Here is a 9624-nt window from a genome sequence, read left to right as displayed (position 1 = left end):
CATTGTTGGGATGCTTTGAGAAAGGAAACAAGTATCACAAGAAAGAATGGATAACATGCCATGATACAACCTACACAAGGTTGATGCAAGAAATGTGTGCATGAAGTATATGAAGATACTTGTTACCGAGATAACATTGGAAGGATGTAGTAGATACCAATTGAAGGTACAAAGTAGTTCATTGATCATCCTAGCTTGACTCCAATAAGCACATGGTGACAACACTTTCCTTGTGAGTGAGCCGAGCATCCAATGCATCTCCACTTGTTCCTAGAAGAACAACACAAACAAAATGGTACCCAAACTCATTGGGACCAAAGAGTTAGAGAACCAACAACACATAGGACAAACTCCACATAAATATGTGCATATAGATATGAAAATGAATTTCATGCACATCTCATCCAATTGGAGACCTGGTGGAGTTCCCCCTATATATTGGGTCAAAGAAAGAAAACATGCCAAAGAAACTACAAAAAGTAAATATGCATGCTCAAGACTTTCAAGAACCGAGACCAAAAGACAAAGAAATACCAAGCGAAGAAAAGATACCAAATGAATAAATCATCACTTGGAGGATATCCATAAAAGATACATCAAGGAATGAGATATCCATTGATACACTCAAAAAGAAAGATGTCAAACTCCCAAAAGAGAGGATGGTTCCAAACAAACCGAGCTCTCTACAAAGTTTCATGATGGCACAAAGCACCAAAAAGAAACGGCTTGCCTTCCACAAACACACACTTGATAAGGATCACAAGATGAATGTTTTATAGAGAATAGGCCCCCAAGACTAGTGCATTATAGAGAATTTGCATTTGAATACAAAATGCACGAGGTGGGATCACCACTTTCACTATATCTAGAAAACACTAGACAAGGTCAAGAAATTAACAAGATTCACAAGTGGTATGGAAGACAACGGGAGTTGATACAATCCTTGGCAAGAGAAAAGGCAAATAAAAAGCAAAAGCCAATGTAAAGATGATCAATAAATTCTACCACAAAAGTGAGTACCAATTGTCAAAAGACAAGAAGTAAATGAAAATAATTCCCAGTGGTAGATAGCAAGGATATCCGACATCATCTTCACACCAACCAAAAAGCAAATTGCAACTTGTAGAGCTAACATGCCACCTAGGAACAAGATAATTTACAATATCAACTCTAGATGACAATATCTCAAATGTACACATTTTCTAGGCTAGTAATATACACATAGCATATTACTCCCCCATAATGTGATACCAATTAAAGATAGACAAGAGGCAATTAAAGGATCCAACAAGAGATAATTAATGGACTATTTAGAATTTGAATTTCACATGAGAAGACATACCACATAGCGACTAGATAATCTTGTAATATCAATACTAGATGGTATTCCTCATGTACACACATTTATAGGATTGTGAGGTGCACAAATCACATCACTCCCCCACAATGGGATATTCCATTAATCTCTCACAAGAGCCAACTAAGATATGACCAAGATGCACAAAGGCTCAACGAACGACACACATGTACAAGATGTGCAAACCAACACACACATACTTGATTTCTCAAGATAATCAAGTTGGAAGCACAACATATACAAACACATGCAAGGAACAAAGCCAAACATGCAAAGGGGCAAGTAACTTTCAATGTAAACAATTTAAGCACGAGTTACCGCAAGGAGGAACATTGGGTATAAGATAGAAACTTGATAATCCGAATGACTTGGCTTGAGACAATGAGAATGATGAAGTCCCCTTAATTCTTCATAATGTAGCCAAGTCTCCAATGACCTCCAACATCACCTATTGATCAAGTTTGAGCTTGTTGGTCCCCAACCAAGTTGGGTCCTAAGAGGTTAGTCACAATAGGCTTGGCTACCCAAATGGTTCTTTGCTTCAAACCACTTTGAGTACCAACAAACTTGGCAACCACATTGCCAACCTTATCCTTCCCAAGAGAATATACATCATCAATAATAATTGGGTTGGATAAGTTACCACTAGTGCATGAAGAAGCAAGGTGACCTTTCTCGCGACATAGGTAGCAACGTCTACTCTTCACTTTCTTCTCACTTGATTTCTCAACTTGAGAGGCATTAGCTTGAGTCTTCTTGGGAAGAGGCCTTTCTTCAACTTGAGGTTGAGCATGAGAATGTACTTGTAGCCGGTTCCCTTGTTGCTTGTCACTAATGGCCTTCTTCTTCAATGGGCAAGATCTAACATGATGCCCTTCAATTTTGCACTTGAAACAAATAATCTTGGCCGAACTCTTGACTTGTTTTTGGCCCTTCTTGTTGTTCACCTTGGACTTCTTCTTCTTGTTGTTGTTGGAGTTGAATCCAAGTCCACCTTTGTCATTGGGGGATTTTTGCACGCTCAAGATGTTGTTGAGAGTAAATTTCCCTTCATGACTCGTTTCCAAGTCTTTCTTCAAAGAAGTGACTTGGGCCTTGAGCTCTTTGATTTCCTCTACATGGTTAGTCTCAACACAAGTACTAGAGGAAGTATAAGCTTCATCGTTAGAGCAACAAGGCAAGGAAAGTAATTCATCACAAGATGTACCAATGTTATGCATGGATGAATTGCGAGGACTAGCACAAGGCAATATAGCATTTTGAATAACAGTAGTGCTAGTATCCACATGAGGCTCACTAGATGTTACCTTAGCAAGCATGGCATCATGAGCTAACTTTAGCACATTATGGGATACTAGAAGATCATCATGAGAGCTTGTGAGCTTTACATGATTTTCTTCCAACATCCCATAATTGCTAGATAGCAACTCAAGTTGAGCCCTTAGCTCAACATTCTCCTTCAATATGGATGCTTCACAAGAGATAGAGTTAGTAGCACAAGCATCATCATTAGAAACAAGAGGAGAAGACAACTTGGCAAGCTCTTTTGAATATGAAGCTTTAAGTTGAGCACGAGACTCGGTGAGTTTGATGAGCTCACTCTTAATGACCCTTGAGCCATTTTCGAGGTGCTCAAAGTTCTCAAGGAGTTTAGCATTCGCAACTTCAATCTCCTCATTTTTAGTTTCAAAATCATTGGCCACCTCAAGAGCTCTATCACGAGATTCCCTCACTCTAGATAATTCTAGAGCAAAAGTCTCCTCAAGAGATTCCTTAGTGGTTTGTTCAAGTTCAAGAGCTTGAGAGAGGTCCGCAATCTCATTAGCGTAATCACGCTCATGACCTTCCATTTTCTCAATGGTGACCTCATGCTCCTCAAGACGAGATTCCAACTCATCAATATACTTCTTGCCCTCAATGGCAATGGACATGATTTTCATGAAGTTGGAACGAGCAATTTTATTTTTATGAAGAGCTTTAAAAACCATTTCCCCCTTAATTTTTAAGGAGGCAACATTATCATTCTCTTCATCATTGTCCTCATCATCATTAGTATCAACATCATCATCAAGAGACATATTGGGTTTCAAAGTAGGAGATACCTTTGAAGCCTTAGCCATAAGGCAAAAAGCAATAGATGATGATGTAGGATCCCTTGAAGCACCATTTAAAAACACATCTTGTTCTATTGAGTGTTGGGTTTCCTCTACATTGTTAGCACCACAACTCGAGGAAATACAAGCATTTTTATCGTAGCAACAAGATATAGCAAGCATATCATCATGAGATTTAGTCAAACAATTTCTACAAGATATGCACGGACTATCAACACAAGCATGTGAAACATGTATGGTGCTCGAAGTGTTAAAGTCCAAAGAAGAAGCATTGCAATAAGATAGTGATGAAGGATCATCCACAATAAGCATACTATCATCATTGCAATGACCAACACTACTCACCATATCATTACCTTGTGGCAAACCACATGTAGGTGAAGTAGAAGAAGTTGAGAAGACTATACGGCCGGATGTGGAGGGAGAACAATCATCCCCACAAAACTTGGACACGCCATATTTATCTTGAAGCTTTGTCCACAACTCATGAGCATCCCGGAATGGCATGAGTTGAAATATAACTACATTGCTCAAAGCATCGAAAAGCACATTAGAAGCTTGAGCATTGAGATAAGAGTTTCTCTCATCCTCTAAAGATAATCTTTGGGGATCCTTTGGAGGAGAAAAACCCATATCTACAATTCGCTCTAAATTTGGGTCCATGACCCTAAAGAGATTAAGCATGCGAATTACCCAAACATCAAAATTTGTGCCATCGAAAGTAAGAGTGTCAGAGAATCCTAATCCCCTAGTTGACATCCTTACTCTCTAGGCGGTTAAGCCCTATAAAGAGAGACGAGGCTCTGATACCAATTGAAAGATCGTGGATGTCGCCTAGAGGGGGGGGGGGTGAATAGGCGCTTTAAAAATAATTACGGTTTAGGCTTGAATAAATGCGGAATAAACCTAGCGGTTAATTTGTCAAGCACAAAACCTACAACAACTGGGCTCACCTATGTGCACCAACAACTTATGCTAAGCAAGATAAACTACTAGGTGATAGCAAGATATATGACAAGAAACAATATGGCTATCACACGGTAAAGCGCATAAGTAAAGAGCTCGGGTAAGAGATAACCGAGGCACGCGAAGACGACGATGTATCCCGAAGTTCACACCCTTGCGGATGCTAATCTCCATTTGGAGCGGTGTGGAGGCACAATGCTCCCCAAGAAGCCACTAGGGCCACCGTAATCTCCTCACGCCCTCGCACAATGCAAGATGCCGTGATTCCACTAAGGGACCCTTGAGGGCGGTCACCGAACCCGTACAAATGGCAACCCTTGGGGGCGGTCACCGAACCCGTACACTTTGGCAACCCTTGGGGGCGGTCACCGGTACCCGTCAAATTGCTCGGGGCGATCTCCACAACCTAATTGGAGACCCCGACGCTTGCCCGGAGCTTTACACCACAATGATTGAGCTCCGAACACCACCAACCGTCTAGGGCGCCAAGGCACCCAAGAGGAACAAGCTCTAGGGTGCCCAAACACCCAAGAGTAATAAGCTTCTCAAACTTCACTTCCACGTATCACCGTGGAGAACTCAAACCGATGCACCAAATGGAGTGCCCAAGTCCTTCTCTCCCAATCCCACCAAAGCAACTAATGCTAGGGAAGAAAATGAGAGGAAGAACGAAAGAAGAACAAGAAGAACTCCAAGATCTAGATCCAAGGGGTTCCCCTCACTTAGAGGAGAAAGTGATTGGTGGAAACGTAGATCTAGATCTCCTCTCTCTTTTCTCTCAAGAACTAGCAAGAATCATTGGAGGGATTGAGAGTTAGCAGGCTCAAAGAAGGTCAACAATGGGGGAAGAACACGAGCTAAAAAGGATTAGGTTCATTGAGGAAGAAGACCCCCTTTTATAGGTGGGGAAAAATCCAACCGTTATGCTCACAGCCCGCACAGAGCGGTACTACCGCTGCAAGGAGCGGTACTACCGCTAGGGCGGAAGTACCCCTTTGAAAAACAACAGCGAGGAGGCAAAAGGCCAGAAGAACCGCCGGAGCGGTACTACCGCTCGTCCTCATGGTACTACCGCTCGACCTCACGGTACTACCGCAAATGGTAGCGGTACTACTGCTTGCGAGCGGTACTAAGAAAATACATCCGGGCCTACCACCGCAAGACTTGGGACGAGTTTTTGGTCCGGAGCGGTACTACCGCTGTAGGAGCCGCGGTAGTACTGCTCTGGAGCGGTAGTAAAAAATTACATCCGCTCCAATTCGCGGTAGTACCGCTGCAGCCTTTTCAGAACACTAAAACTGCCACAACTTTTGCAAACGGACTCCGAATTCGATGAAACCAAGTTTGTTGGAAAGCTAGCGACAAGGGCTAACACAATCTTCAAAGAAATATCAATAAGAATCAAATGAGAAAAGGTCCATAAGAAAATGGTGAGGACCCTTCCTCGGATAAGACCGGTAAAACCTACAACACCGAAAACATCATAGAAGACGCATGCGAACTCCGTTTTTGATGAACTCAAGCTTGTCATCAAGATGACCATGAGCTCTAAGACTCACAAAGAGAACCAAACAAGAACCAAGAAATATGATGCAAGGATGCAATGGTTTGAGCTCTCTACTAACGATACGATCAAGCTACCAACTTGAGAGCCCCCCTTAATAGTACGGCAAACGATCCTATAACCCGGTCTCCAAACTACCACCATGAGACCGGTAAAATAGAAAACCTATCAAGGGCAAACCTTTGCCTTGCACATGGTCCACTTGAGCTAGATGATGACGATCTTGACTCCCTCAAGTTGGACCACATTTCTTGATTGCGTTGGCTCGATGAAGACTAGATGATTGCTCCCCCATAGTCCACTATGGGTGAGCCACTCTTCGGCACATCTTCACAAGTCCATTGTCACCACAATGGACGGCAGGCTTCAAGCACTTGATCTCTTCGTGATGATCCACTTGAACTTGCACACGGCAATCTTGATGACGGTCACCACTTGATGTCATCCTCCCCATGGGTTGAGTGATATCTTCCTCTTGACACAAGCCCATGAACACGTACCTAACCCCACACAGAACTCTCACATAGACCATGGGTTAGTACACAAAGCACAATGGACAATGCTTACTAAACCATGGGATCACTTGATCCCTCTCGGTACATCTTCTACGCTTTGTGAGTTGATCAACTTGATTCACTCTTGACTTAGTCTTGATCAACCTTGAATCTTTCCAACTCTCTTCATTTGGATGATGTATTGAAGGTAAACATGAATGATCACACAATCTTCTTCTTCAAGACATGCTTGCAATAAGCTCAACTCTCACATGACCAAGCTTTGGATAATTCCTTAATAGCACTTTGGTCAACACAAACTCTCCTTGAAACCAACACATGTACTCCAAGAAAAGCCTATGGACAAAACCTTCAAATATAACTCAAGGCAACCATTAGTCCATAGAGATTGTCATCAATTACCAAAACCAAACATGGGGGCACCGCATGTTCTTTCAGGAGCACAATATGAAAATGTCAACCGTAGATCCATCGAGTATTGACCACCGGGCTGATTTGGGAAGCAGTTGAAGGACTAACTGAAGGTACGTCTACACTCTCGAAGCCTCGCTCACACCAAAGCGTGTCCATAGTTTACAACTTTTTACAAAGTGATGAACGTACCTTCCCTGAACCTTGTATTCATCAGCTGTTGCATGTTGGTCCTTCTATTCCATAGGAGCCATCTATCTCTCTGATTTCACCGGCGGGGTTCGCTCTACGCTTTACTGTTCACTGCGACATGCATTGTATTGACACACTATTCTCAGAGACCCGTGAACACTTAAGTCTAAAGAGACCCATGGGTGGCGTGCGAGGTTACTGATTTCACCGGTGCTTGCTCCCCTCTATTGTTGCAGATGGAAAGGATAATAGGAAATCCTATGTCCTCGTCAAATTGCTATTGGCTAACACAAAGAGATGTCCACTAGGGGTCGACGAGGAGACTCTACAACAATATGTGTGGGCATATATGTGGTATCTTTTATCGCATGTCGTCTTTACAGGCTGCTCAAGGGACATTAATTACCTTGTGGATGTATCTCAACTTTCTAAGAGTTTGGGACGCTAAGTACAACTAGGGGTCCAAAAGTCTAGACGAGCCAGGGGTGCGAAAGTCAAGACCATCAGACCCAAGTTGTACTTAGCATCTCAGCATATCCATGAGGCGATGCCCCCTAAGCAGTCTGAAAAGACAACATGCGATAAGGGATACCACAGACATGCCCGCGGGTATTGCTGTTCTGTCCCCTTGTCGACCCCTCGCAGGCATCCCCTTTTGTTAGCAAGTAGCCACTTGAACAGGACACCCTTCTTTCCATTTGCGGCAATAGGGGGAGCAAGAACCAATGAGAGTTGTAACTCTCGCACGCCACCCTCGTTGTCCATATTTTGGGTGAGAGGCTCATCGTTGATTGGAAGGGCGGTGATCATGGGGAAATCCTCCAGGGTGACCGTCATTCCGCCACAGCGGAGGTGAAAACTGTGTGGGCCTTCAATGGTCTAGGAGGGCAATGAGGGAACATGGTTGATCTTCGACGAGGCACGCTTGAACAGGAGGACAAAGTGTAGTAAGCCTGCTTTCTTGAAGTATGGCACATATCGTTCGTTGTATGGCATCCCGGTGGCTTTTGTGTGGCCCCTCATGCACAAGGTTGGCAGCGTTTGTCAAAATTGCACAAATTGTGACCACTACCTTCAAATTGCAAACTATAAAGTGACATGAACAAGATTTTGCTTATTACTTGTCCATTCTCAATATACCGCCCAGAATGGTCCTTATTGTAAGTATTGTCAAGTTCAAGATACCAACGGCCATTGGCCGGATCAATGACCATCCCACATGACACAATTGACATTGTCATCAACTATTTGATACAAATCATGAGACAATCATTAAATATACATACATGAACAAAATCTTATACTTTTACATGACCTGAACTTGTCATTACAAAATAATATACACATATGTCAAAACAATTTGTAACTCATACAAAAAATTATTACTATGTTAGGTCCAACACCAAAAAAAATCTACTTCAAATCCAAGTCAATGGATATAGATGATTAATACACACAAGGTCAATCATTACCACCTAAGAGCATCTACAGCCGGACTGAACAAATTTGGCCCCTCAAATGCCCGCGGCGTACCAGCCGGACTGAACAAATTTGGCCCCTCAAATGCCCGCGGCGCACCAGCCGGACTGAACAAATTTGGCCCCTCAAATGCCCGCGGCGCACCCGGTCAGCGTCCGGGCGTGTACATTTCGACTCCCTATTTTTTTTCATTCACGCAGCTATGTCCCTCACTTTTTTGTTATATATGTCTGTTTGTTCTCGAGGAAAAAAGAATGGCTTTGGCGGTAAGGTATACACGTCCTACCGCCTGTCACTTTAGCGGTAGGTACTTTGCCACGTCAACATGGCCCCGGGTGGCGACCGGGCTTTGACCACGTCCCAGCCGCCGAAAGCCAGATTGTGTTAAATTTTTAACGCGGGATCAAATTGCCTAAGTTTTGACTAAAAAGGTCAAAACAATGATTTTGGTCCAGCATGGAGGGGCGTAGAACGATATGAAATGTCAACTGTAGATCCAACGCCGAGCACTGACTACCGGGCGGACTGACTGAAGGTACGTCTACTGTCTACACTCTGGAAGCCTCGCTGACACCGTAGCGAGTCCATAGTTTGCAGGTTTTTACCAACTGATGGAAGTACTTTCCTCGAACCTCGTAGTGCTCATCAGCTGCTGCCCGTTTTTTGGCCCCTTCTATTCCATAGCTATGAGCCATCTCTCTGATGATTTCACCGGCGGGGTTCGCTGTTCGCTTTACTGTTCACTGCGTCATGCGTTGTACTGACGCACTGCTCCCGGAGACCCGTGAACACCTCAGTCTAAAGAGACCAAGACAGATGAACAGCCGACGAGAGCAGCAGCTGGGTCACTTTATGTAAGATCCCAGGAACATGAATTTGACCTGTAACTTGGTTCATCACGACAAGAAATAAAGGTAAATGAATCCATCAGTCATGGAAATGGTTTTTGCTCACATTGCAAGGCCACTGAACGAACAGCTTATAGGTAGGAGTACCTTTTTTCTTCAGAAAACAAGAACTTGCACA

The sequence above is a fragment of the Triticum urartu genome, chromosome 2A (genome assembly GCF_056163025.1).
Source record: "Triticum urartu cultivar PI428250 chromosome 2A, HENAU_Tu73, whole genome shotgun sequence".
NCBI classification, from domain to species: Eukaryota; Viridiplantae; Streptophyta; class Magnoliopsida; order Poales; family Poaceae; genus Triticum; species Triticum urartu.
The sequence above is the reverse complement of the archived record's forward strand: the minus strand, read 5'-3'. Positions refer to the sequence as shown.